The 27,879-nt window shown below is 45.3% G+C and overlaps 1 protein-coding gene across 8 annotated transcripts in view; it reads left to right on the top strand.

Moving 5' to 3' along the window:
• Positions 1-27,879, top strand: part of LOC141055554 (alpha-actinin-1-like) — a 132,403-nt gene that overhangs the window by 3,046 nt on the left and 101,478 nt on the right. The window contains exon 1 of one of the 8 annotated variants that reach the window (XM_073552179.1): positions 14,247-14,277. The exons of the other annotated variants lie outside the window; for them this stretch is intronic. The gene's annotated coding sequence lies outside the window, so the exon portion shown is untranslated. Of the gene's footprint in view, positions 1-14,246; positions 14,278-27,879 lie in introns of those variants that run through there. 8 annotated transcript variants of the gene reach the window in all.

The following is a 27,879-nucleotide window of genomic DNA, read 5'->3' as shown; positions in this document are numbered from 1 at the left end:
TGCCACATAGACTATGCTCCATATGGTGCTCAATAGACTATACCCCCATATGCTGCTCCATAGAATATGCCCCCATATGCTGCCTCACAGAATATGCCCCCATATGCTGCCCATAGAATATGCCCCCATTTGCTGGCCTATAGAATATGCCCCCATATGCTTCTCCATAGAATAAGCCCTATATGCTGCTCCATTGACTATGCCCCCATATGCTGCCCCACAGAATATGCCCCCATATGCTGCACCATAGAATATGCCTCCTTATGCTGCTCCCAATAGCTTACCCATAGAATATGCCCCCAAATGCTGCTCAATAGATTATGCCCCCATATGTTGCCCTAATAAGATGCTCCATAGATTCTGCCGCAATAAGATGCTCCTTAAATTATGCCCCCATAGAATGCTCCATAGATTATGCCCGATAAGATATTCCATAGATTATGCCCCCATATGCTGCTACATAGACTATGCCCCCATATGCTGCTCCATAGACTATGCCTCCATACGCTGCCCCATAGATTATGCCCCCATATGCTGACCCATAAAATATACCCCCATGTAATGCCCCATAGAATATGCCCCCATATGCTGCCCCATAGAAGCTACCCCATAGAATATGCCCCCATATACTGCTCCATAGAATATGCTCCCATATGCTGCCCCATAGAATATGCCCCATATGCAGCTCCATAGACTATGCCTCCATATGCTGCCCCATAGACTATGCCCCCATATGCTGCCCCACAGGATATACCCTATATGCTGCTCCATAGAATATGCCCCCATATGCTGCCCCATAGAATATGCCCCATATGCTGCTCCATAGACTATTCCCCCATATGCTGCCCCATAGAATATGCCCTCATATGCTGCCCCATAGAATATACCCCCATATGCTGCTCCATAGAATATGCCGCCATATGCTGCCCCATAGGCAGCTCCATAGAGCATGCCCCCACATGCTACCCAATAGAATATGCCCCCATATGCTGCCCCATAGAATATGCGCCCATATGCTGCTCCATAGAATATGCCTCCATATGCTGCCCCAATAAGATGCTCCATAGATTATGCCCCAATAAGATTCTCCATAGATTATGCCCCTATAAAAAGCTCCATAGATTATTCCCAAAATGATGCTCAATAGATTATGTCCTCATATGCTGCTCCATAGATTTTGCCCCCATATGCTGCTCCTTAGATTATGCCCCCATATTCTGCCCCATAGAATATGACCCCATATGCTCCTACATAGAATATGCCCCCATATGCTGCTCCATATAATATGCCCCTTTATGCTGCTCCCATATGCAGCCCCATAGAATATGCCCCCATATGCTGCTCCATAGAATATGCCCCCATATGCTGCCCCATAGAATATGCCCAATATGCTGCTCCATAGAATATGCCGCCATATGCTGCCCCATAGGCAGCTCCATAGAACATGCCCCCATAGGCAGCTCCATAGAATATGCCCCCATATGCTGCCCCATAGAGTATGCCCCCATATGCTGCTTCATAGAATATGCCTCCATATGCTGCCCCAATAAAATGCTCCATAGATTATGCCCCAATAAGATGCTCCATAGATTATACTCCAATAAGATGCTCCATAGATTATGCCCCTATAAAAAGCTCCATAGATTATTCCCGATATGATGCTCCATAGATTATGTCCTCATATGGTGCTCCATAGATTTTGCCCCCATATTCTGCCCCATTGAATATGACCCCATATGCTGCTCCATAGAATATGCCCCCATATGCTGCCCCATAGAATATGCCCCCATATGCTGCTCAATAGAATATGCCCCCATATGCTGCCCTATTAAGATGCTCCATAGATTATGCCCTCATATGCTGCCCCATAGAATATGCCCCCATATGCTGCCCCATAGAATATGCCCCCATATGCTGCCCCATAGAATATGCCCCCATATGCTGCCCCATAGAATATGCCCCATATGCTGCCCCATAGAATATGCCCCATATGCAGCCCCATAGAATATGCCCCCATATGCTGACCTATAAAATATGCCCCCATATAATGCCCCATAGAATATGCCCCATATGCTGCCTCATAAAATATGCCCCATATGCTGCCCCATAGAATGTCCCCATAGAATATGCCCCCATATTCTGCCCCATAGAATATGCCCCCATATGCTGATCCATAGAATATGCTCCCATATGCTGCTCCATAGGCTATGCCCCATATGCTGCCCCATAGAATATGCCCCCATATGCTGCCCCATAGAATATGCCCCCATATGCTGCCCCATAGAATATGCCCCCATATGCTGCCCCATAGAATATGCCTCATATGCAGCTCCATAGACTATGCCCCCATATGCTTCCCCATAGAATATGCCCCCAAATGCTGACCTATAAAATATGCCCCCATATAATGCCCCATAGAATATGCCCCATATGCTGCCTCATAATATATGCCCCATATGCTGCCCCATAGAATGTCCCCATAGAATATGCCCCCATATTCTGCCCATAGAATATGCCCCCATATTCTGCCCCATAGAATATGCTCCCATATGCTGCTCCATAGACTATGCCCCATATGCTGCCCCATAGAATATGCCCCATATGCAGCTCCACAGACTATGCCCCCATAAGCTGACCCATAGACTATGCCCCCATATGCTGTCCCATAGACTATGCCCCCATATGCTTCTCCATAGAGTATGCCCCCATATACTGCTCCATAGAATATGCCGCCATATGCTGCCCCCATAGGCAGCTCCATAGAACATGCCCCCATATGCTACCCCATAGAATATGCCCCCATATGCTACCCCATAGAATATGCCCCCATATGCTGCTCCATAGAATATGCCGCCATATGCTGCCCCCATAAGATGCTCCATAGATTATGCCCCACTAAGATGCTCCATAGATTATGCCCCTATAAAAAGTTCCATAGATTATTCCCGATATGATGCTCCATATATTATGCCCTCATATGTTGTTCCATAGATTATGCCCCCATATTCTGCCCCATAGAATATGACCCCATGTGCTGCTCCATAGAATATGCCACATGTGCTGCCCCATAGACTATGCCCCAATATGCTGCCCCATAGAATATGCCTATAACACACCTCTCTTCTGTGATTGGTTATGCATGAAATTTATACCTACTTCTCTACTTTTGGCACCACCCCCTGACAGACAGTGTGCCAAAATGCTTCTTGCACTCGTAAAAAAGAAAGGGGGAGTGTGGTGCTTAGAGGAAAATAATGGAATGAGCAATGTCAAAACACCTCTAGCACTCAGAACAATATCAAAATGAAGTTGCTTCCAAAGATATATTCATTTATTTCATCTTTTAATTTCATCTGTTTATGCACTGGAAATTCACAGCCAATATATAAACTTGTTACAGCAGAGTATTTAAGCCCACCGTTTCAGCCCATCTGGCCTTTATCAAGGGTTAATTCTAAATAAACAGAAAAGAAAAATTATAAAAAACATAAAAAATGCAAAAAATACAAATAATGCATGAAATAACAATATAAAGCTACAACATAGTCGTACAAAAATTCCTAGCCCAAGAATACCTTCTGTACAAAAAAACCCTGCATAAACAAATACCCTCTATACAGCAAAAGAAGGGTTAAAAGAAAAAATAAAATTCCACACAATAAAATAAATAAAATGCCGCATAAAGTAAACAAGCTGCTGAAGTCCTAGGACCTCTGCGGAACATTTTGAAACAAAACAAATTATATCCTCTATCTGATACCATAAATAACAAAGAGAAAATCCCCCCTGACAAGCATGTGAGAGACACCGAGACATAAAAGAAAGACGATCCAGCAGACATGGAAAAGGGATAAACGCAGTGAAAATGAAGAGAAAAGAAAGGAAGAAAAAGAAAATAAGGAAAAAGAAAAAAAGAATTACCTGCACTTTTCCAGAAGTGCGCGTGGTGAATCCCAGAGAGTGTCCCCCTGCAATGCAAACCGGACCTTTTCTAATGACGTGAAAACTCACATGACCGGAAATGCCCCCATATACTGCCCCATAGAATATGCCCCCATATGCTGCTCCATAGAATATGCCCCCATTTGCTGCTCCATAGAATATTCCCCATATGCTGCTCCATAGACTATGCCCCCATATGCTTCCCCATAGAATATGCCCCCATATTCTGCTCCATAGAATATGCCGCCATATGCTGCCCCCATAGGCAGCTCCATAGAACATGCCCCCATAGGTAGCTCCATAGAATATGGCCCCATATGCTACCCCATAGAATATGCCCCCATATGCTGCCCCATAGAATATGCCCCCATATGCTGCTCCATAGAATATGCCTCCATATGCTGCCCCAATAAGGAGCTCCATAGATTATGCCCCAATAACATGCTCCATAGATTATGCCCCTATAAAAAGCTCCATAGATTATTCCCGATATGATGCTCCATAGATTATGCACTCATATGCTGCTCCATAGATTATGCCCCCATATTCTGCCCCATAGAATATGACCCCATATGCTGCTCCATAGAATATGCCCCCATATGCTGCTCCATAGAATATGCTCCTTTATGCTGCTCCCATATGCTGCCCCATAGAATATGCCCCCATATGCTGCTCAATAGAATATGCCCCCATATGCTGCCCTAATAAGATGCTCCATAGATTATGCCCAATATGATGCTCCATAGATTATGCCCTAATATGCTGCCTCATAGAATCAGCCCCTTATGCTGCCCCATAGACTATGCGCCATATGCTGGCCCATAGAATATGCCCCCATATGCTGCCCCAAAGACTATGCCCCCATATGCTGCTCCATAGAATATGACCCCATATGCTGCTCCATAGAATATGACCCCATTTGCTGCTCCATAAAATATGCCCCCATATGCAGCTCCATGGAATATGCCCCTTATGCTGCCCCACAGAATATGCCCCCATATACTGCCCCATAGACTATGCCCCCATTTGCTGCTCCATAGAATATGCCCCCATTTGCTGCTCCATAGAATATGCCCCCATTTGATGCTCCATAGAATATGCCCCCATATGCTGCTCCGTAGATTATGCCCCATATGCTACTCCATAGGAAATGCCCCCATATGCTGCCCCATAGGATATGCCCCCATATGCTGCTCCATAGAATATGCCCTCATATGCTGTCCCATAGACTATGCCCCCATATGCTGTCCCATAGACTATGCCCCCATATGCTTCCCCATAGAATATGCCCCCATATACTGCTCCATAGAATATGCCATCATCTGCTGCCCCCATAGGCAGCTCCATAGAACATGCCCCCATATGCTACCCCATAGAATATGCCCCCATATGCTGGCCCATAGAATATGCCCCCATATACTGCCCCAAAGACTATGCCCCCATATGCTGCTCCATAGAATAAGACCCCATATGCTGCTCCATAGAATATGACCCCATTTGCTGCTCCATAGAATATGCCCTCATATGCTGCTCCATAAAATATGCCCCCATATGCAGCTCCATGGAATATGCCCCTTATTCTGCCCCATAGGATATGCCCCACAGAATATGCCCCCATATACTGCCCCATAGAATATGCCCCCATTTGCTGCTCCATAGAATATGCCCCCATTTGCTGCTCCATAGAATATGCCCCCATTTGATGCTCCATAGAATATGCCCCCATATGCTGCTCCATAGATTATGCCCCATATGCTACTCCATAGGAAATGCCCCCATATGCTGCCCCATAGGATATGCCCCCATATGCTGCTCCACAGAATATGCCCTCATATGCTGTCCCATAGTATATGCCCCATATGCTGCTCCATAGACTATGCCCCCATATGCTGCCTCACAGAATATGCCCCCATATGCTGCTCCATAGAATATGCCCCCTTATGCTGCCCCATAGAATAAGCCCCGATATGCTGCTCCATAGAATATGCCCCCATATGCTGCCCCATAGGTTATGCCCCCATATGCTGCCCCATAGAATCTGCCCCCCATATGCTGCCACATAGACTATGCTCCATATGGTGCTCAATAGACTATACCCCCATATGCTGCTCCATAGAATATGCCCCCATATGCTGCCTCACAGAATATGCCCCCATATGCTGCCCATAGAATATGCCCCCATTTGCTGGCCTATAGAATATGCCCCCATATGCTTCTCCATAGAATAAGCCCTATATGCTGCTCCATTGACTATGCCCCCATATGCTGCCCCACAGAATATGCCCCCATATGCTGCACCATAGAATATGCCTCCTTATGCTGCTCCCAATAGCTTACCCATAGAATATGCCCCCAAATGCTGCTCAATAGATTATGCCCCCATATGTTGCCCTAATAAGATGCTCCATAGATTCTGCCGCAATAAGATGCTCCTTAAATTATGCCCCCATAGAATGCTCCATAGATTATGCCCGATAAGATATTCCATAGATTATGCCCCCATATGCTGCTACATAGACTATGCCCCCATATGCTGCTCCATAGACTATGCCTCCATACGCTGCCCCATAGATTATGCCCCCATATGCTGACCCATAAAATATACCCCCATGTAATGCCCCATAGAATATGCCCCCATATGCTGCCCCATAGAAGCTACCCCATAGAATATGCCCCCATATACTGCTCCATAGAATATGCTCCCATATGCTGCCCCATAGAATATGCCCCATATGCAGCTCCATAGACTATGCCTCCATATGCTGCCCCATAGACTATGCCCCCATATGCTGCCCCACAGGATATACCCTATATGCTGCTCCATAGAATATGCCCCCATATGCTGCCCCATAGAATATGCCCCATATGCTGCTCCATAGACTATTCCCCCATATGCTGCCCCATAGAATATGCCCTCATATGCTGCCCCATAGAATATACCCCCATATGCTGCTCCATAGAATATGCCGCCATATGCTGCCCCATAGGCAGCTCCATAGAGCATGCCCCCACATGCTACCCAATAGAATATGCCCCCATATGCTGCCCCATAGAATATGCGCCCATATGCTGCTCCATAGAATATGCCTCCATATGCTGCCCCAATAAGATGCTCCATAGATTATGCCCCAATAAGATTCTCCATAGATTATGCCCCTATAAAAAGCTCCATAGATTATTCCCAAAATGATGCTCAATAGATTATGTCCTCATATGCTGCTCCATAGATTTTGCCCCCATATGCTGCTCCTTAGATTATGCCCCCATATTCTGCCCCATAGAATATGACCCCATATGCTCCTACATAGAATATGCCCCCATATGCTGCTCCATATAATATGCCCCTTTATGCTGCTCCCATATGCAGCCCCATAGAATATGCCCCCATATGCTGCTCCATAGAATATGCCCCCATATGCTGCCCCATAGAATATGCCCAATATGCTGCTCCATAGAATATGCCGCCATATGCTGCCCCATAGGCAGCTCCATAGAACATGCCCCCATAGGCAGCTCCATAGAATATGCCCCCATATGCTGCCCCATAGAGTATGCCCCCATATGCTGCTTCATAGAATATGCCTCCATATGCTGCCCCAATAAAATGCTCCATAGATTATGCCCCAATAAGATGCTCCATAGATTATACTCCAATAAGATGCTCCATAGATTATGCCCCTATAAAAAGCTCCATAGATTATTCCCGATATGATGCTCCATAGATTATGTCCTCATATGGTGCTCCATAGATTTTGCCCCCATATTCTGCCCCATTGAATATGACCCCATATGCTGCTCCATAGAATATGCCCCCATATGCTGCCCCATAGAATATGCCCCCATATGCTGCTCAATAGAATATGCCCCCATATGCTGCCCTATTAAGATGCTCCATAGATTATGCCCTCATATGCTGCCCCATAGAATATGCCCCCATATGCTGCCCCATAGAATATGCCCCCATATGCTGCCCCATAGAATATGCCCCCATATGCTGCCCCATAGAATATGCCCCATATGCTGCCCCATAGAATATGCCCCATATGCAGCCCCATAGAATATGCCCCCATATGCTGACCTATAAAATATGCCCCCATATAATGCCCCATAGAATATGCCCCATATGCTGCCTCATAAAATATGCCCCATATGCTGCCCCATAGAATGTCCCCATAGAATATGCCCCCATATTCTGCCCCATAGAATATGCCCCCATATGCTGATCCATAGAATATGCTCCCATATGCTGCTCCATAGGCTATGCCCCATATGCTGCCCCATAGAATATGCCCCCATATGCTGCCCCATAGAATATGCCCCCATATGCTGCCCCATAGAATATGCCCCCATATGCTGCCCCATAGAATATGCCTCATATGCAGCTCCATAGACTATGCCCCCATATGCTTCCCCATAGAATATGCCCCCAAATGCTGACCTATAAAATATGCCCCCATATAATGCCCCATAGAATATGCCCCATATGCTGCCTCATAATATATGCCCCATATGCTGCCCCATAGAATGTCCCCATAGAATATGCCCCCATATTCTGCCCATAGAATATGCCCCCATATTCTGCCCCATAGAATATGCTCCCATATGCTGCTCCATAGACTATGCCCCATATGCTGCCCCATAGAATATGCCCCATATGCAGCTCCACAGACTATGCCCCCATAAGCTGACCCATAGACTATGCCCCCATATGCTGTCCCATAGACTATGCCCCCATATGCTTCTCCATAGAGTATGCCCCCATATACTGCTCCATAGAGTATGCCGCCATATGCTGCCCCCATAGGCAGCTCCATAGAACATGCCCCCATATGCTACCCCATAGAATATGCCCCCATATGCTACCCCATAGAATATGCCCCCATATGCTGCTCCATAGAATATGCCGCCATATGCTGCCCCCATAAGATGCTCCATAGATTATGCCCCACTAAGATGCTCCATAGATTATGCCCCTATAAAAAGTTCCATAGATTATTCCCGATATGATGCTCCATATATTATGCCCTCATATGTTGTTCCATAGATTATGCCCCCATATTCTGCCCCATAGAATATGACCCCATGTGCTGCTCCATAGAATATGCCACATGTGCTGCCCCATAGACTATGCCCCAATATGCTGCCCCATAGAATATGCCTATAACACACCTCTCTTCTGTGATTGGTTATGCATGAAATTTATACCTACTTCTCTACTTTTGGCACCACCCCCTGACAGACAGTGTGCCAAAATGCTTCTTGCACTCGTAAAAAAGAAAGGGGGAGTGTGGTGCTTAGAGGAAAATAATGGAATGAGCAATGTCAAAACACCTCTAGCACTCAGAACAATATCAAAATGAAGTTGCTTCCAAAGATATATTCATTTATTTCATCTTTTAATTTCATCTGTTTATGCACTGGAAATTCACAGGCAATATATAAACTTGTTACAGCAGAGTATTTAAGCCCACCGTTTCAGCCCATCTGGCCTTTATCAAGGGTTAATTCTAAATAAACAGAAAAGAAAAATTATAAAAAACATAAAAAATGCAAAAAATACAAATAATGCATGAAATAACAATATAAAGCTACAACATAGTCGTACAAAAATTCCTAGCCCAAGAATACCTTCTGTACAAAAAAACCCTGCATAAACAAATACCCTCTATACAGCAAAAGAAGGGTTAAAAGAAAAAATAAAATTCCACACAATAAAATAAATAAAATGCCGCATAAAGTAAACAAGCTGCTGAAGTCCTAGGACCTCTGCGGAACATTTTGAAACAAAACAAATTATATCCTCTATCTGATACCATAAATAACAAAGAGAAAATCCCCCCTGACAAGCATGTGAGAGACACCGAGACATAAAAGAAAGACGATCCAGCAGACATGGAAAAGGGATAAACGCAGTGAAAATGAAGAGAAAAGAAAGGAAGAAAAAGAAAATAAGGAAAAAGAAAAAAAGAATTACCTGCACTTTTCCAGAAGTGCGCGTGGTGAATCCCAGAGAGTGTCCCCCTGCAATGCAAACCGGACCTTTTCTAATGACGTGAAAACTCACATGACCGGAAATGCCCCCATATACTGCCCCATAGAATATGCCCCCATATGCTGCTCCATAGAATATGCCCCCATTTGCTGCTCCATAGAATATTCCCCATATGCTGCTCCATAGACTATGCCCCCATATGCTTCCCCATAGAATATGCCCCCATATTCTGCTCCATAGAATATGCCGCCATATGCTGCCCCCATAGGCAGCTCCATAGAACATGCCCCCATAGGTAGCTCCATAGAATATGGCCCCATATGCTACCCCATAGAATATGCCCCCATATGCTGCCCCATAGAATATGCCCCCATATGCTGCTCCATAGAATATGCCTCCATATGCTGCCCCAATAAGGAGCTCCATAGATTATGCCCCAATAACATGCTCCATAGATTATGCCCCTATAAAAAGCTCCATAGATTATTCCCGATATGATGCTCCATAGATTATGCACTCATATGCTGCTCCATAGATTATGCCCCCATATTCTGCCCCATAGAATATGACCCCATATGCTGCTCCATAGAATATGCCCCCATATGCTGCTCCATAGAATATGCTCCTTTATGCTGCTCCCATATGCTGCCCCATAGAATATGCCCCCATATGCTGCTCAATAGAATATGCCCCCATATGCTGCCCTAATAAGATGCTCCATAGATTATGCCCAATATGATGCTCCATAGATTATGCCCTAATATGCTGCCTCATAGAATCAGCCCCTTATGCTGCCCCATAGACTATGCGCCATATGCTGGCCCATAGAATATGCCCCCATATGCTGCCCCAAAGACTATGCCCCCATATGCTGCTCCATAGAATATGACCCCATATGCTGCTCCATAGAATATGACCCCATTTGCTGCTCCATAAAATATGCCCCCATATGCAGCTCCATGGAATATGCCCCTTATGCTGCCCCACAGAATATGCCCCCATATACTGCCCCATAGACTATGCCCCCATTTGCTGCTCCATAGAATATGCCCCCATTTGCTGCTCCATAGAATATGCCCCCATTTGATGCTCCATAGAATATGCCCCCATATGCTGCTCCGTAGATTATGCCCCATATGCTACTCCATAGGAAATGCCCCCATATGCTGCCCCATAGGATATGCCCCCATATGCTGCTCCATAGAATATGCCCTCATATGCTGTCCCATAGACTATGCCCCCATATGCTGTCCCATAGACTATGCCCCCATATGCTTCCCCATAGAATATGCCCCCATATACTGCTCCATAGAATATGCCATCATCTGCTGCCCCCATAGGCAGCTCCATAGAACATGCCCCCATATGCTACCCCATAGAATATGCCCCCATATGCTACCCCATAGAATATGCCCCCATATGCTGCCCCATAGAATATGCCCCCATATGATGCTCCATAGAATATGCCGCCATATGCTTCCCCCATAAGATGCTCCATAGATTATGCCCCACTAAGATGCTCCATTGTTTATGCCCCTATAAAAAGTTCCATAGATTATTCCCGTTATGATGCTCCATAGATTATGCCCTCATATGCTGTTTCATAGATTATGCCCCCATATGCTGCTCCATAGATTATGCCCCCATATTCTGCCCCATAAAATATGACCCCATGTGCTGCTCCATAGATTATGCCACATGTGCTGCCCCTTAGACTATGCCCCAATATGCTGCCCCATAGAATATGCCTATAACACACCTCTCTTCTGTGATTGGTTATGCATGAAATTTATACCTACTTCTCTACTTTTGGCACCACCCCCTGACAGACAGTGTGCCAAAATGAGGAATCAAGGTCCTTCTTGCACTCGTAAAAAAAGAAAGGGGGAGTGTGGTGCTTAGAGGAAAATAATGGAATGAACAATGTCAAAACACCTCTAGCACTCAGAACAATATCAAAATGAAGTTGCTTCCAAAGATATATTCATTTATTTCATCTTTTTATTACATCTGTTTATGCACTGGAAATTCACAGCCAATATATAAACTTGTTGCAGCAGAGTATTTAAGCCCACCGTTTCGGCCCATCTGGCCTTTATCAAGGGCTAATTCTAAATAAACAGAAAAGAAAAATTATAAAAAATGTAAAAAATGCAAAAAATACAAATAATGCATGAAATAACAATATAAAGGTACAACATAGTCGTACAAAAATTCCTAGCCCAAGAATACCTTCTGTACAAAAAACCCTGCATAAACAAATACCCTCTATACAGCAAAAGAAGGGTTAAAAAAAAAAAAAAAATTCCACACAATAAAATAAATAAAATGCCGCATAAAGTAAACAAGTTGCTGAAGTCCTAGGACCTCTGCGGAACATTTTGAAACAAAACAAATTATATCCTCTATCTTATACCATAAATAACAAAGAGAAAATCCCCCCTGACAAGCAGGTGAGAGACACCGAGACATAAAAGAAAGACGATCCAGCAGACAAGGAAAAGGGATAAACGCAGTGAAAATGAAGAGAAAAGAAAGGAAGAAAAAGAAAATAAGGAAAAAGTAAAAAAGAATTACCTGCACATTTCCAGAAGTGCGTGTGGTGAATCCCAGAGAGTGTCCCCCTGCAATGCAAACCGGACCTTTTCTAATGACGTGAAAACTCACATGACCGGAAATGCCCCCATATACTGCCCCATAGAATATGCCCCCATATGCTGCTCCATAGAATATGCCCCCATTTGCTGCTCCATAGAATATTCCCCATATGCTGCTCCATAGCCAATGCCCCCATATGCTGCCCCAAAGAATATGCCCCCATATTCTGCTCCATAGAATATGCTGCCATATGCTGCCCCCATAGGCAGCTCCATAGAACATGCCCCCATACGCAGCTCCATAGAATATGCCCCCATATGCTACCCCATAGAATATGCCCCCATATGCTGCCCCATAGAATATGCCCCCATATGCTGCTCCATAGAATATGCCTCCATATGCTGCCCCAATAAGGAGCTCCATAGATTATGCCCCATTAACATGCTCCATAGATTATGCCCCTATAAAAAGCTCCATATATTATTCCCGATATGATGCTCCATAGATTATGCCCTCATATGCTGCTCCATAGATTATGCCCCCATATTCTGCCCCATAGAATATGCCCCCATATGCTGCTCCATAGAATATGCCCCCATATGCTGCTCCATAGAACATGCCCCTTTATGCTGCTCCCATATGCTGCCCCATAGAATATGCCCCCATATGCTGCTCAATAGAATATGCCCCCATATGCTGCCCTAATAAGATGCTCCATAGATTATGCCCGATATGATGCTCCATAGATTATGCCCTCATATGCTGCCCCATAGAATATGCCCCCATATGCTGCCCCATAGAATATACCCCATATGCAGCTCCATAGACTATGCCCCCATATGCTGCTCCATAGAATATGCCCCCATATGCTGACCTATAAAATATGCCCCCATATAATGCCCCATAGAATATGCCCCATATGCTGCCTCATAAAATATGCTCCATATGCTGCACCATAGAATGTACCCATATGCTACCCCATAGAATATGCCCCCATACGCTGCCCCACAGAATATGCCCCCATATGCTGATCCATAGAATATGCCCCCATATGCTGCTCCATAGAACATGCCCCTTTATGCTGCTCCCATATGCTGCCCCATAGAATATGCCTCATATGCAGCTCCACAGACTATGCCCCCATATGCTGTCCCATAGACTATGCCTCCATATGCTGCCCCATAGAATATGCCTCCATATACTGCTTCATAGAATATGCTGCCATATGCTGCCCCCATAGGCAGCTCCATAGAACATGCCCCCATATTCTACCCCATAGAATATGAGCCCATATGCTGCCCCATAGAATATGCCGCCATATGCTGCCCCCATAAGATGCTCCATAGAGTATGCCCCAATCAGATGCTCCTTAGATTATGCCCCTATAAACAGCTCCATAGATTATTCCCGATATGATGCTCCATAGATTATGCCCTCATATGCTGCTCCATAGATTATGCCCCCATATGCTGCTCCATAGATTATGACCCCATATTCTGCCCCATAGAATATGACCCCATATGCTGCTCCATAGAATATGCCACATATGCTGCCCCATAGACTATGCCCCAATATGCTGCCCCATAGAATATGCCTATAACACACCTCTCTTCTGTGATTGGTTATGCATGAAATTTATACCTACTTCTCTCCTTTTGGCACCACCCCCTGACAAAGACAGTGTGCCAAAACATGCGTTAGGTAGGGTGCCCATCCAGGAGACCAGGAACATTCTACTTTACTCTGTAAGTTACTTGGTATTTTTAGCATTTTGTACTGATAATTCTTTTCATATACCTTTACTCCTGGTGGTTCATTTTGTGATGTGGATACACGGACACCCGTTAGAGTCTCTTTGCACTGTTGCACTTTACTATTTTGCCAATGATGATTCCTTGTAACATATGGCTTTTTTTTGCACATTTGATATATAGTCATTACTTGATTTTTTTTCTGCACTATACACATGTTGAGTCTATGACACTATTTTTTTAATAATATGCCCCAATATGCTGCTCCACAGACTATGCCCCCATATGCTGCCCCATAGAATATGCCCCATATGCTGCCTCATAGAATATGCCCCCATAGACTATGCCCCCATATTCTGCTCCATAGAATATGCCCCCATTTGCTGCTCCATAGAATATGCCCCCATTTGCTGCTACATAGAATATGCCCCATATGCTGCTCCATAGGATATGCCCCCATATGCTGCCCCATAGGATATGCCCCATATGCTGCCCCATAGGATATGCCCCCAAATGCTGCCCCATAGGATATGCCCCCATATGCTGCTCCATAGAATATGCCCCCATATGCTGCTCCGTAGAATATGCCCTCATATGCTGCCCCATAGTATATGCCCCATATACTGCTCCATAGACTATGCTCCCATATGCTTCCCCACAGAATATGCCCCCATTTGCTGCCCCATAGAATATGCCCCTTATGCTGCCCCATAGAATATGCCCCCATATGCTGCCCCATAGAATATTCCCCCATATGCTGCTTCATAGAATATGCCCCATATGCTGCCCCATAAGATGTTCCATAGATTTTGCCCCAATAAGATGCTCCATAGATTATGCCTGATTTGATGCTCCATAGATTATGCCCTCATTTGCTGCTCCATAGATTATGCCCCCATATGCTGCTCTTTATAGATTATGCCCCATATGCTGCTCTTTATAGATTATGCCCCCATATGCTGCCCCATAGAATATGACCCCATATGCTGCTCCATAGAATATGCCCCCATATGCTGCCCCATAGGATATGCCCCCATATGCTGCCCCATAGAATATGCCCTCATATGCTGCCCCATAGTATATGCCCCATATGCTGCTCCATAGACTATGATCCATATGCTTCCCCACAGAATATGCCTCCATGTGCTGCCCCATAGAATATGCCCCCTTATGCTGCCCCATAGGATATGCCCCCATATGCTGCCCCATAGAATATGCCCCCATATGCTGCCCCATAGAATATTCCTCCATATGCTGCTCCACAGAATATGCCCCCATTTGCTGCTCCATAGAATATGCCCCCATTTGCTGCTCCATAGAATATGCCCCATATGCTGCTCCATAGAATATGCCCCATATGCTGCCCCATAAGATGCTCCATAGACTATGCCCCAATAAGATGCTCCATAGATTATGCCCGATACGATGCTCCATAGATTATGCCCTCATTTGCTGCTCCATAGATTATGCCCCCATATGCTGCTCTTTATAGATTATGCCCCCATATGCTGCCCCATAGAATATGACCCCATATGCTGCTCCATAGAATATGCCCCAATATGCTGTACCATAGAATATGCCCCCATATGCTGCTCTTAAGATTATGCCCCATATGCTGCTCCTTAGGATATGCCCCCATATGCTGCCCCATAGAATATGCCCCCATATGCTGTCCCATAGAATATGCCCCAATATGCTGCTCCATAGAATATGCCACAATATGCTGCTCCATAGAATATGCCCCATATGCTGCTCCATAGACTATGCCCCATATGCTACTCCATAGACTATGCCCCCATATGCTGCCCCAAAACTATGTCCCCATATTCTGCTCCATAGAATATGCCCCCATATTCTGCTCCATAGAATATGCCCCCATTTGCTGCTCCATATAATATGCCCCCATTTGCTACTCCATAGAATATGCCCCATATGCTGCTCCATAGGATATGCCCCCATATGCTGCCCCAATATTGGACTTGTTCTTTGCCAATGTGAGAGGGGCATATGCCTCATCAGCCCTACCGCCCCTTGGAAGATCGGATCACAACCTAGTGCACCTCCAACCCGTGTACAAGCCACTTGTACAGAGAGAACCTGCTGTCACTCGCACAGTGAGGATATGGACTGAGGAGAGTGATGATGCTCTGAGAGACTGCTTTGAAACATCCACTTGGGATGTGCTGCAAGATTCCTATGGTGATGACATGGATGGTCTCACATACTGTATAACGGACTACATTAATTTCTGTGTAGACAGCACGGTACCCACAAAAGTAGTGAGGTGCTTCTCTAACAATAAACCATGGATCAGCCCCGGAATAAAGGCTCTTCTCAAAGAGAAGAAGTTGGCTTTCAGATCAGGTGACAAGGGCAGGCTGAGAGAGGTGCAGAAAGATCGGAAGAATCTAATCAGGCAGGGAAAGGCTAATTATAAGAGAAAGATTGAACTTTTATTGTCACAGAAAAGGATTCATGAAGTCTGGGAGGGTCTAAAGTCTATATCTGGGCATAGACAGACTGTCTCCAGGATGGTTGTAGATAAAGAGGGGCGTAATGAACTTAATCTATTCTTTAACAGATTTAATCACACACTGGCTGCTCCTGCCCCTGCATACCATTCACACCTCTCTGCTACAATAACCTCACCCCCTACTGCAACTTGTCAACTGAGCCAGGGTCTGTTCTTCACAAGTACCCAGGTTGCAAAAGAACTGGATAAGATCAAAGTTTTGAAGGCTGCAGGTCCTGATGGCATCAGTGCAAGGCTAATCAGAACCTGCGGGCACCAGCTGAGTGAGATCATTACATATCTGTTCAATATGAGCCTGAGAATAGGTATAGTACCACAACTGTGGAAATTATCATGTGTGGTACCAGTTCCGAAGAAACCTTATCCGAAAGACCTTAATGACTATAGACCTGTAGCATTGACATCACACCTGGTGAAGGTGCTAGAGAGATTGGTTCTCACACGTCTCCATCCTCTAGTGAGCTCAGACATGGACCCTCTCCAGTTTGCCTACAGGCCGGGCATTGGTGTGGATGATGCCATTATCCACCTTCTAGATAGGACTCTCTCTCACCTGGAGAAACCTGGGAACACTGTGAGAATAATGTTCTTCGATTTCTCTAGTGCTTTTAATACCATACAGCCAGGTCTACTGAGAGACAAGCTGGGCCTTGTTGGCGTGGACCTCTGTTATGAATGAGTCACCGGAGGAGAAAACAAAAATACAAGCTAAGTCCAGAAAACCAAAGAGGTTGGTAGCTATCGGATTGCAGACCCCTGATCCTATACACCACAACTTACAGTAGCCGTGGGGGGTTCCTACGGTGCCCTAGACCCCTCGTCACAGCCAGAGAACTACATAAGCCTAAAGAAGGAAAGGGGAAATCTAAACTGCCCCAGAGCAGACCCCAAAGCAATAGACAGCCCCCAACATGTATTGTCAGTGAAATACAGATGAAAACACAAACACAGACAGAAAGACAGGCTGAGCAAACGATGGGGCCCAACTAACTAGATAGGACAGGATAGAAAAGATGCTGGCTGCAATCCGCAAAAAACCCTACCAAAAATGTCCCAACCGTCTGATAGGGAAAAAGGCCCTGAAGTCGCTAGACTTCAAAATCACTATATCAGCACTCAGGTATATTCTGAAAACAGAGCAAAGAGATCAACTGATCAGAGACAAAAATGGAATTCAGCCAGTCCCAACCAGGACTGGCTGAACACAAACACTAAGGAAACCAGAAAAAATCTCATGGAATAATAGCAGGGCAAAAACTTAGCTTTAGTAGACAGGAACTAAACTGGATGCAAGAGCTCAGAGCAGAAAGGATCACCAGCAGCCCTGCAGGGCGTCGGCTGCCTTATATCCACTCAGAAATTCCAGATGTCCAATCACACTCCGCCTGTTCAGATGACAGGTTCTTCCCATCCCAATCAATTTCACTACCTCTCTTCACCAGCAGAGGGAGTTCATCAGACATCAAAGGTGAAGGGGAGAATGAACTCTCAACAGACCTCCAACTCTCCACCTGGATCCTTAACTACCTCATGAACCGACCTCAGTTTGTAATGGTTCGGGACAGTGTGTCAGACACGGTGATCTGCAATACAGGGGCACCTCAAGGTACAGTTCTTGCCCCTTTTCTCTTCACACTGTACACTGCAGATTTTAAGTGCAACTCATCTAGCTGCTACTTGCAGAAGTATTCTGATGACTCTGCAATAGTAGGCCTCATCACAGGAGGAGATGAAAGAGAGTACAGAGATACTAACCAAGCTTTTGTGGAGTGGTGTCAGAGGAACCACCTTAGGATTAATTCCAGGAAGACCAAGGAATTGGTGGTGGACTTTCGCAAGGGAAAAAAATCCACCAGTAGTGGTGAACATTCAGGGAAATGACATTGAGATAGTCGATACCTATAAGTACCTTCGTGTGAGCCTCAATAATAAGCTTGACTGGGCCCATCACTTGGATGAAGTGTACAGGAAGGGCCACAGTAGGCTTTATCTGCTCAGAAGGCTGAGAGCCTTCGGAGTAAGGGGGGCACTCCTTGCATCCTTTTTCAACTGTTGTGGCATCAGTCATCTTCTTTGGAGTGGCGTGCTGGGGTAGTGGCATATCAACCAGGGACAGGAATAGGCTGGACAAACTGATTAGAAGGGCCTGCTCTGTCCTGGGATGCCCCCTTGATCCAGTTCAGGAAGTAGGCGACAGGAGGATACTGGCCAAGGTGACCTACATGGTGCAGAATGATTCCCATCCCATGCACGTGACAAAGATGTGCAGTACTGTCAGTGACCGGCTACTTCATCCTAAATGTGAGAGGGAGCGCTATCGAAAGTCCTTCCTTCCTGCTGCAGTTAAGCTGTATAACCAGCACTGTCCAAAACGGAGAACGACCCAAACAGTGAACTGATAGATCCAAAGTTGTGATAGTCCGGTTATATCTTTTTTTTTTTCGTATATATACCTACCTACTGTCAATGTAATGCCTTTATGTATCTGTATCTGTACTTGTTTCTGCCTTGCTGCTGTAATGCTCTGAATTTCCCCATGGTGGAACGATTAAAGGATTATCTTATCTTATAGGATATGCTGCCCCATAGGATATGCCCCCATATGCTGCTCCATAGACTATGCTCCTATATGCTTCCCCACAGAATATGCCCCCATATGCTGCCCCATAGATTATGCCGCCATATGCTGCCCCATAGAATATGCCCCCTTATGCTGCCCCATAGGATATTCCCCCATATGCTGCCCCATAGAATATGCCCCCATATGCTGCCCCATAGAATATTCCCCATATGCTGCTCCATAGAATATGCCCCCATTTGCTTCTCCATAGAATATGCCCCCATATGCTGCTCCATAGAATATGCCCCCCATATGCTGCTCTGTTGTGAGTTCATTTTCCCCTTCACCATTGAGGTCTGATGAACTCCCTCTTCTGGTGAAGGAAGGTAGTGAGGCTGATTACCAAGCACCTGAGCAGGATGATGATGACTGGGTGAATGGAATTGCTGACTAGATATAAGGCAGCTGACGCCCTTCTGCCTTGCTGGTGATTTCTCAGAGGGATTCTAGGAGACCAGTCTGATTCCTGCTCCTCAAAAGCTAAGTTTTCTGCTCTGTTTTTTGCATTTGTGGTTTGGTTTTGTTTTGCCTTGTTTTTCTGGATTTCTGCCATTCCCTGCTGGGGTGAGCTGAATTCCTTTTTGCTCTGTCTTCAGAAAATACCTGAGTACTGATATAGTCTTTTTGAAGCCTAGCGTCTTCAGGGCTTTTTTCCCTATCAGTCTGTTGGCTCTTGTTTTGATAGGGTTTTGGCGGATTGCAGACAGCAGCTTTTCCATCCTGTCCTATTTAGTTAGCTTGGGCCCCATCATTTGCTCAGCCTATCTTTCTATCTGTGTGAGTGTTTTTTCATCTTGCTTCACCGTCATTTTATGTTGGGGACTGCCTATTGCTTTGGGGTCTGCTCTGGGGCAGTTTAGATTTCCCTTTCTGTCTTTAGGCTATTTAGTTCTCCGGCTGTGATTGAGGGGTCTAGGGCACCGTAGGAACCCCCCACGGCTACTGCTAGTTGTTGTTGATAGGTTCAGGGGTCTGCAATCCGATAGCTGCCAACTTCTCTGGTTTTCTGGACTTAGCTAGTATTTCTGTTTTTGTCTCCTACGGTGACTCATTCATAACAGAATCACCAGCCATACCGCAGATCCTAGGGTACTCAATAGCAGGAAAGAATTGTAAAAAAAAAGTGTGTATATTTTTTCCTCTATATCTCTGAGGCCGTAGGGGGAATTTTTTTTCTCTCAATGGAGATAAAGCAATTGTCTGATCGTGTGGAGCAGCTCGCTGCGGAAGTGCGGGGAATTTCCACCTACCTTGCTCATTCACATGCTGCTGAACCAAAGATCCCTACTCCTGATGTGTTTTTTGGGGATCTGTCTAAATTTTTGAATTTCAAAAATAATTGTAAATTATTTTTTGCCTTAAAGCTTAACTCGTCAGGGAGCTCCGCGCAGCGGGTTAAAATTGTCATCTCTTTGCTGCGTGGCGATCCCCAGGATTGGGCGTTTTCTTTGAAACCAGATGATTCTATTCTGACTAATGTGAATGCATTTTTTCAAGCCTTGGGGTTGTTGTATGATGAACCTAATGCTATTGATCAGGCTGAAAAGACCCTGTTGGCATTGAGCCAGGGTCGAGATTCTGCAGAATTGTACTGTCAAAAATTCTGAAAGTGGGCGGTCCTTACTATCTGGAATGCCTTGGCAGCTCTCTTTCGGAAGGGTTTGTCAGAAGCCGTAAAAGATACTATGGTGGGATTTCCTGTTCCCTCTGGTCTTGACAATTCTATGTCATTAGCCATTCAGGTTGATCGGCGTTTACGTGAACGCAGGACTGCACGAGAGGTGTTGCCACCTGTTGAACAAGTGTCTGAACCTATGCAATGTGATAGAGTTTTGTCCAGGGAGCAACGTCAGGAGTTCAGAAGGCGTAATAAGCTGTGGGTTTTTTTGTGGAGATGCCTCGCTTATTATTTCTGTCTGTCCTAAACGAGAGAAACGTTTTGCACACACGTTTTCTGTGGGTGGTGTTCAACCTAAGTTTCTTCTGGCAATTACTCTGATCTGCTCCCTGTCCACATTTTCCGCAAAGGCTTTTGTGGATTCGGGAGCAGCCCTGAACCTAATGGACTTGGATTTTGCTAAACGTTGTGGATTTCCGATGACACCTCTGCGGACGCCTATCCCTTTGAGGGGGATTGATGCTACTCCTTTGGCGAAAAATAAACCTCAGTTTTGGACCCAGGTGGTAATGCGGGTCGCCCCAGACCATCAAGAAAATTGCAGATTTTTGGTGTTGCATAATTTGCATGATACCATTGTTCTGGGGTTTCCCTGGTTGTAAATTCATAATCTTGTTTTGGATTGGAAATCTGTGTCTGTGGTGAGTTGGGGTTGTCGGTGTGCCCTTAGTGAGGCTCCGGTTTTTTCCACCTCTCCTCAGTCGCATGATGTTCCTGACTATTTGGCGGACTTTTATGATGTATTTAGTGAGAATGAGTCTGCGTCTTTGCCTCCTCATAGGAGTTATGACTGTGCAATTGAACTGAGCCCGGGGTGTAAATTTCCCAAGGGTCGGCTCTTCAATTTATCTGTACCCGAGCACGAGGCTATGTGATCCTATATTAAGGAGGCGTTGGAGAAGGGTCATATTAGACCATCCTCTTCACCCTTAGGTGCCAGGTTTTTTTTCGTGGCCAAAAAGGATTGTTCATTAAGGCCTTGTATTGATTATCGTGCCCTCAACAAAATTACTATTAAATATCAGTATCCGTTACCCCTGATTTCGGATCTATTCTCCAGAGTTAAAGGTGCTTGCTGGTTTACCAAGCTTGACCTCAGGGGGTGAGTATAATCTTATCCGCATTAAGCATGGAGATGAATGGAAGACGGCGTTTAATACTCCGGAGGGACATTTTGAGTACCTGGTGATGCCTTTTGGGCTCACTAATGCCCCTTCTGTCTTCCAGTGCTTCATAAACGACATTTTCCGGGACTTTGTGGATACATTTTTGATTATCTATCTGGATGATATTTTGATCTTCTCCAAAGATTGGGATTCTCATATGGAACATGTTCGGACTGTGTTCCGGATCGTGAGGGAGAATTCCCTGTATGTCAAAGGATCGAAATGCCTTTTTGGGGTACAGAGGATTTCATTTTTGGGACTTATTTTGTCTCCGTCAACTATTGAAATGGACCCGGCCAAGGTACAGGCCATTTATGATTGGGTTCAGCCCACTTCTTTGAAGGCCCTCCAGAAGTTTTTGGGTTTTGCTAATTTTTATCGGAAATTTATAGCAAAATTTTCTAGTATTGCCAAGCCATTGACTGATCTGACTAAGAAGGGTGCTGATGTGTTGAATTGGTCTCCGGAGGCTGTTTCTTCCTTTCAGGAGCTGAAGCGAAGATTCACTTCTGCCCCGGTTTTGCGGCAACCTGATGTCTCACTCCCGTTCCAGGTAGAGGTGGACGCTTCTGAGATTGGTGCAGGAGCTGTTTTGTCCCAAAAGGATCCTGTAACATCTAAAATGAATCCCTGTGCTTTCTTTTCCCGAAAGTTCTCTCCATCTGAACGTAACTATGATGTGGGGAATCGGGAACTGTTAGCCATGAAATGGGCATTTGAGGAGTGGAGACATTGGTTGGAGGGAGCTAAACATCAAGTCATGGTCCTCACTGACCACAAGAATTTGATTTACCTGGAGTTGGCCAAACGCTTGAACCCTAGACAGGCTAGGTGGGCCTTGTTTTTTACACGTTTTGATTTTGTGGTCTCTTTTCTTCCTGGCACTAAGAATGTCAAGGCTGATGCTCTCTCTAGGAGCTTCTTTGCTGATTCTCCTGTGGTGACCCAGCCTGCTACCATCTTAGGTGAAGGGGTAGTTCTTTCTGCCATCTCGCCCGATTTGAGCTGTGCTCTGGAAGAGTTACAGGAGGACAAACCTGAGCGTTGTCCCAGTGGAAAGTTGTATGTTCCTGACCAGTGGAAGAAGAGAGTGATGTCTGAAGTTCATTGCTCTGCATTGGCTGGTCATCCAGGTATTTTTGGTACTAGAGATCTGGTGAGTCGGTCGTTTTGGTGGCCCGCCTTGTCTCGTGATGTCAGGAATTTTGTGCAGTCCTGTGGGACTTTCTCCTGGTCTAAACCTTGTTCTCGCTCTAGTGGGTTGTTGATGCCTTTGCCGGTCCCCAGGAGGCCATGGACCCATATTTCAATGGATTTCATCTCTGATATGCCTGTCTCTCAGAGAATGACTGTTATTTGAGTGATTTGTGATAGGTTCTCTAAGATGGTTCATCTTGTACCACTCCCTAAGTTGCCATCTTCCTCTGAGTTGGGTGCCCCTGTTTTTGCAACAGGTGGTTCACTTGCACGGGATTCCTGAGAACATTGTATCTGACAGAGGAGTTCAGTTTGTGTCTAGATTTTGGAGGACTTTCTGTTCCAAGCTGGGAATTCAGTTGTCCTTCTCCTCTGCTTTTCACCCTCAGACCAATGGACAGACGGAGAGAACAAACCAGACCTTGGAGTCGTATTTGAGATGTTTTATTTCCGCTGATCAGGATGATTGTGTTTCATTTTTGCCCTTGGCCGAATTTGCTTTAAATAATAGAGCTAGTTCTGCCACTTTGATGTCACCTTTTTTTGTAACTTTGGGTTTCATCCTCGATTTTCTTCAGGGCAGGTGGAGCCTTCTGCCTGCCCAGGTGTTGACACTGTGGTGGAGAGAATGCACCAGATCTGGGACCAAGTGGTGGATAAGTTATCTCTCTCCCAGGAAAAGGCCCAGCGGTTTTCCAACCGACATAGGACCATTGGTCCCCAGTTTAAGGATGGTGATATGGTTTGGTTATCATCAAAAAATATCGCTATGAAGGTGGCTTCTCCTAAGTTTAAGCCTAGATTTATTGGACCTTAAAAGATTTTGGAGATTATTAATCCGGTCTCTTTTCGTTTGGCTCTTCCTGTCACATTTAAAATCCATAATGTGTTTCATAAGTCCTTGTTGAAGAGGTTTGTTGAACCAGTTGTTCTGGTGTGGCACCTCCGGACCCTGTATTGGTTGAAGGTAACATGGAATATGAGGTAGAGAAGATACTGGATTCCCGTCTGGCTAGACGGAGACTCCAGTATTTGGTTAAGTGGAAGGGTTATGGTCAGGAGGATAATTCCTGGGTCTCTGCCTCTGATATTCATGCCAAAAGATTGGTGCGTGCCTTTCATCGGGCTCACCCTGATCGCCCTGGTGGCGTGGATGAGGGTTCGGTGACCCCTCCTCAAGGGGGAGGTACTGTTGTGAGTTCATTTTCCCCTTCACCATTGAGGTCTGATGAACTCCCTCTTCTGGTGAAGGAAGGTAGTGAGGCTGATTACCAAGCACCTGAGCAGGATGATGATGACTGGGTGACTGGAATTGCTGACTGGATATAAGGCAGCCGACGCCCTTCTGCCTTGCTGGTGATTTCTCACATGAATTCTAGGAGACCAGTCTGATTCCTGCTCCTCAAAAGCTAAGTTTTCTGCTCTGCTTTTTGCATTTGTGTTTTGGTTTTGTTTTGCCTTGTTTTTCTGGATTTCTGCCATTCCCTGCTGGGGTGAGCTGAATTCCTTTTTGCTCTGTCTTCAGAAAATATCAGAGTACTGATATAGTCTTTTTGAAGCCTAGCGTCTTCAGGGCTTTTTTCCCTATCAGTCTGTTGGCTCTTGTTTTGATAGGGTTTTCGTGGATTGCAAACAGCAGCTTTGCTATCCTGTCCTATTTAGTTAGCTTGGGCCCCATCATTTGCTCAGGCTATCTTTCTATCTGTGTGAGTGTTTTTTCATCTTGCTTCACCGTCATTATATGTTGGGGGCTGCCTATTGCTTTGGGGTCTGCTCTGGGCAGTTTAGATTTCCCTTTCTATCTTTAGGCTATTTAGTTCTCCGGCTGTGATCGAGGGGTCTAGGGCACCGTGGGAACCCCCCACGGCTACTGCTAGTTGTTGTTGATAGTTTCAGGGGTCTGCAATCCGATAGCTGCCAACTTCTCTGGTTTTCTGGACTTAGCTAGTATTTCTGTTTTTGTCTCCTACGGTGACTCATTCATAACAGAATCACCAGCCATACCGCAGATCCTAGGGTACTCAATAGCAGGAAAGAATTGTAAAAAAAAAAAAAGTGTGTATATTTTTTCCTCTATATCTCTGAGGCCGTAGGGGGAATTTTTTTTCTCTCAATGGAGATAAAGCAATTGTCTGATCGTGTGGAGCAGCTCGCTGCGGAAGTGCGGGGAATTTCTGCCTACCTTGCTCATTCACATGCTGCTGAACCAAAGATCCCTACTCCTGATGTGTTTTTTGGGGATCGGTCTAAATTTTTGCTGCCAACTTCTCTGGTTTTCTGGACTTAGCTAGTATTTCTGTTTTTGCCTCCTACGGTGACTCATTCATAACACTGCTCCATAGAATATGCCCCATATGCTGCCCCATAAGATGCTCCATAGATTATGCCCCAATAAGTTGCTCCATAGATTATGCCCGATATCATGCTCCATAGATTATGCCCTCATTTGCTGCTCCACAGATTATGCCCCATATGCTGCTCTTTATAGATTATGCCCCCATATGCTGCCCCATAGAATATGCCCCCATATGGTGCTCCATAGAATATGCCCCCATATGCTGCTCTTTAGATTATGCCCCATATGCTGCTCCTTAGCATATGCCCCCATATGCTGCCCCATAGAATATGCCCCAATATGCTGCTCCATAGAATATGCCCCATATGCTACTCCATAGAATATGCCCCCATATGCTGCCCCATAGACTATGCCCCCATATGCTGCCCCGTAGGATATGCCTCCATATGCTGCTCCATAGAATATGCCCCCATATGCTGCCGCATAGTATATGCCCCCATATGCTGCTCCATAGACTATGCCCCAATGTGCTACTCCATAGACTATGCCCCCATATGCTGCTCCATAGAATATGCCCCCATAAGATGCTTCATATATTATGCCCTCATATGCTGCTACTGCAAAAAAATATGCCATAATCACCTCTCCTGCTCAGAACCCGGCACCTGAGATATTCACCTATCCGGGGTTCATCGTTGCTCACTGCTGTCTGCCGCTTCCTGTGTCAGTGACTGTTCAGCCAGCAGAGGGCGCACCGCGCCCTCTGCTGCTTAAACGTTACTGACACAGGACGCAGCAGACAGCGGTGAGCAGCGATGGACCCCGAACAGGTGAATATCGCTATACTTACCCCCTCCTGGCGCGGTCTCTGCAGCCCCGCTTCTCCATGGTCTCCCCTCCTGGCTTTAGCGTTCATGTGATACCGCTCATTACACTCATGAATATGCGCATATTCATGAGTTTAACACAGTAACAAATAAAGAGAAAAGTATATGCACACAAATAGGGATCACCACACACTAATATAGTCAAAAATCAAATTTTATTATAGTGAACACAACAAGCAAACACTTGGTTTAAAAACAAATTAAAATGTCTGAACTCACAGACACACATAGACAAACAAAAACAATGGGTCATGTTAATAGACAGTTAAATACTGTGGGCCCCAGAATTAACCATTTAATCAAATAACAAATATCTACTGAATTTCAATATCTGGGATCTAACTCCACAGGTTAACAATCCCAATCTTATTCATTGTCATAATATCATGGTGTTAATACAAATATACCAGAATATCTACATATCAAGTCCTATAGGGAAACACTGTGATTGCATAAGGGATACACAGGCAAAATAAATGCCATGTGTATGCATCAAATTCTCAACTTGTTACCACTAAATGAAATACAAGAAAATAGGGACAGCATAGCCCCTTTCCCTAACATGATATCACCTGGTTTCTGAGGACAAGCAGACCAATGGTTAAATTGTATGGGACCCCCAAACCCACGCGTATCGACACTATAAAGTGTCTTTCTCAAGGTCAGTGTAGTGCTCTGTTAGGCTACTTTCACACATCAGGTTTTCGGCGTCAGGCGCGATCCGGCGTCGTGCCGGAACGCCGGATCCGGCAAATGTTTCGTAAAACCGGATGTGACGGATCCGGTTTTCTGCCGGATCCGTCTTTTTCTTGACAGACAAAACCGGATCCGTCTCATCCGGTTCATCCGTTTTTCTATCCGTTTTTCGACGGATTACGCCGGATCCGGTTGTTAAAATTGACCCTTGTGGCCTTCCGAACGGGATTGGCTACTGGAAAACTATATATAGCATGTTCCTACAGCCCTTCTTTGACAGGTTGTAGAGGAGAAAGTGCAGGTTGGAGAGAAGAGCAAGTTACTGGCGAAGATGGATGTTGTCATTGGAAATATTTTGAAGAATTTGGCGGATTTTATAGCGGAGGCGAATCGTTTGAGGGTGATTGTTCTGGAGAAGGAGAGAGCGAGACAGCAGCGCATCAGGCATCGTAGACGACGTTTGTGGATCCACCCCATCACAGCCAAGAGAATGACGCGTGGGGTCTATTCTACACTCTGCATG

The sequence above is a fragment of the Dendrobates tinctorius genome, unplaced genomic scaffold (genome assembly GCF_039654945.1).
Source record: "Dendrobates tinctorius isolate UK_male_01 unplaced genomic scaffold, ASM3965494v1 ptg000186l, whole genome shotgun sequence".
NCBI classification, from domain to species: domain Eukaryota; kingdom Metazoa; phylum Chordata; class Amphibia; order Anura; family Dendrobatidae; genus Dendrobates; species Dendrobates tinctorius.
This window is presented reverse-complemented; position numbering and strand designations above follow the sequence as displayed.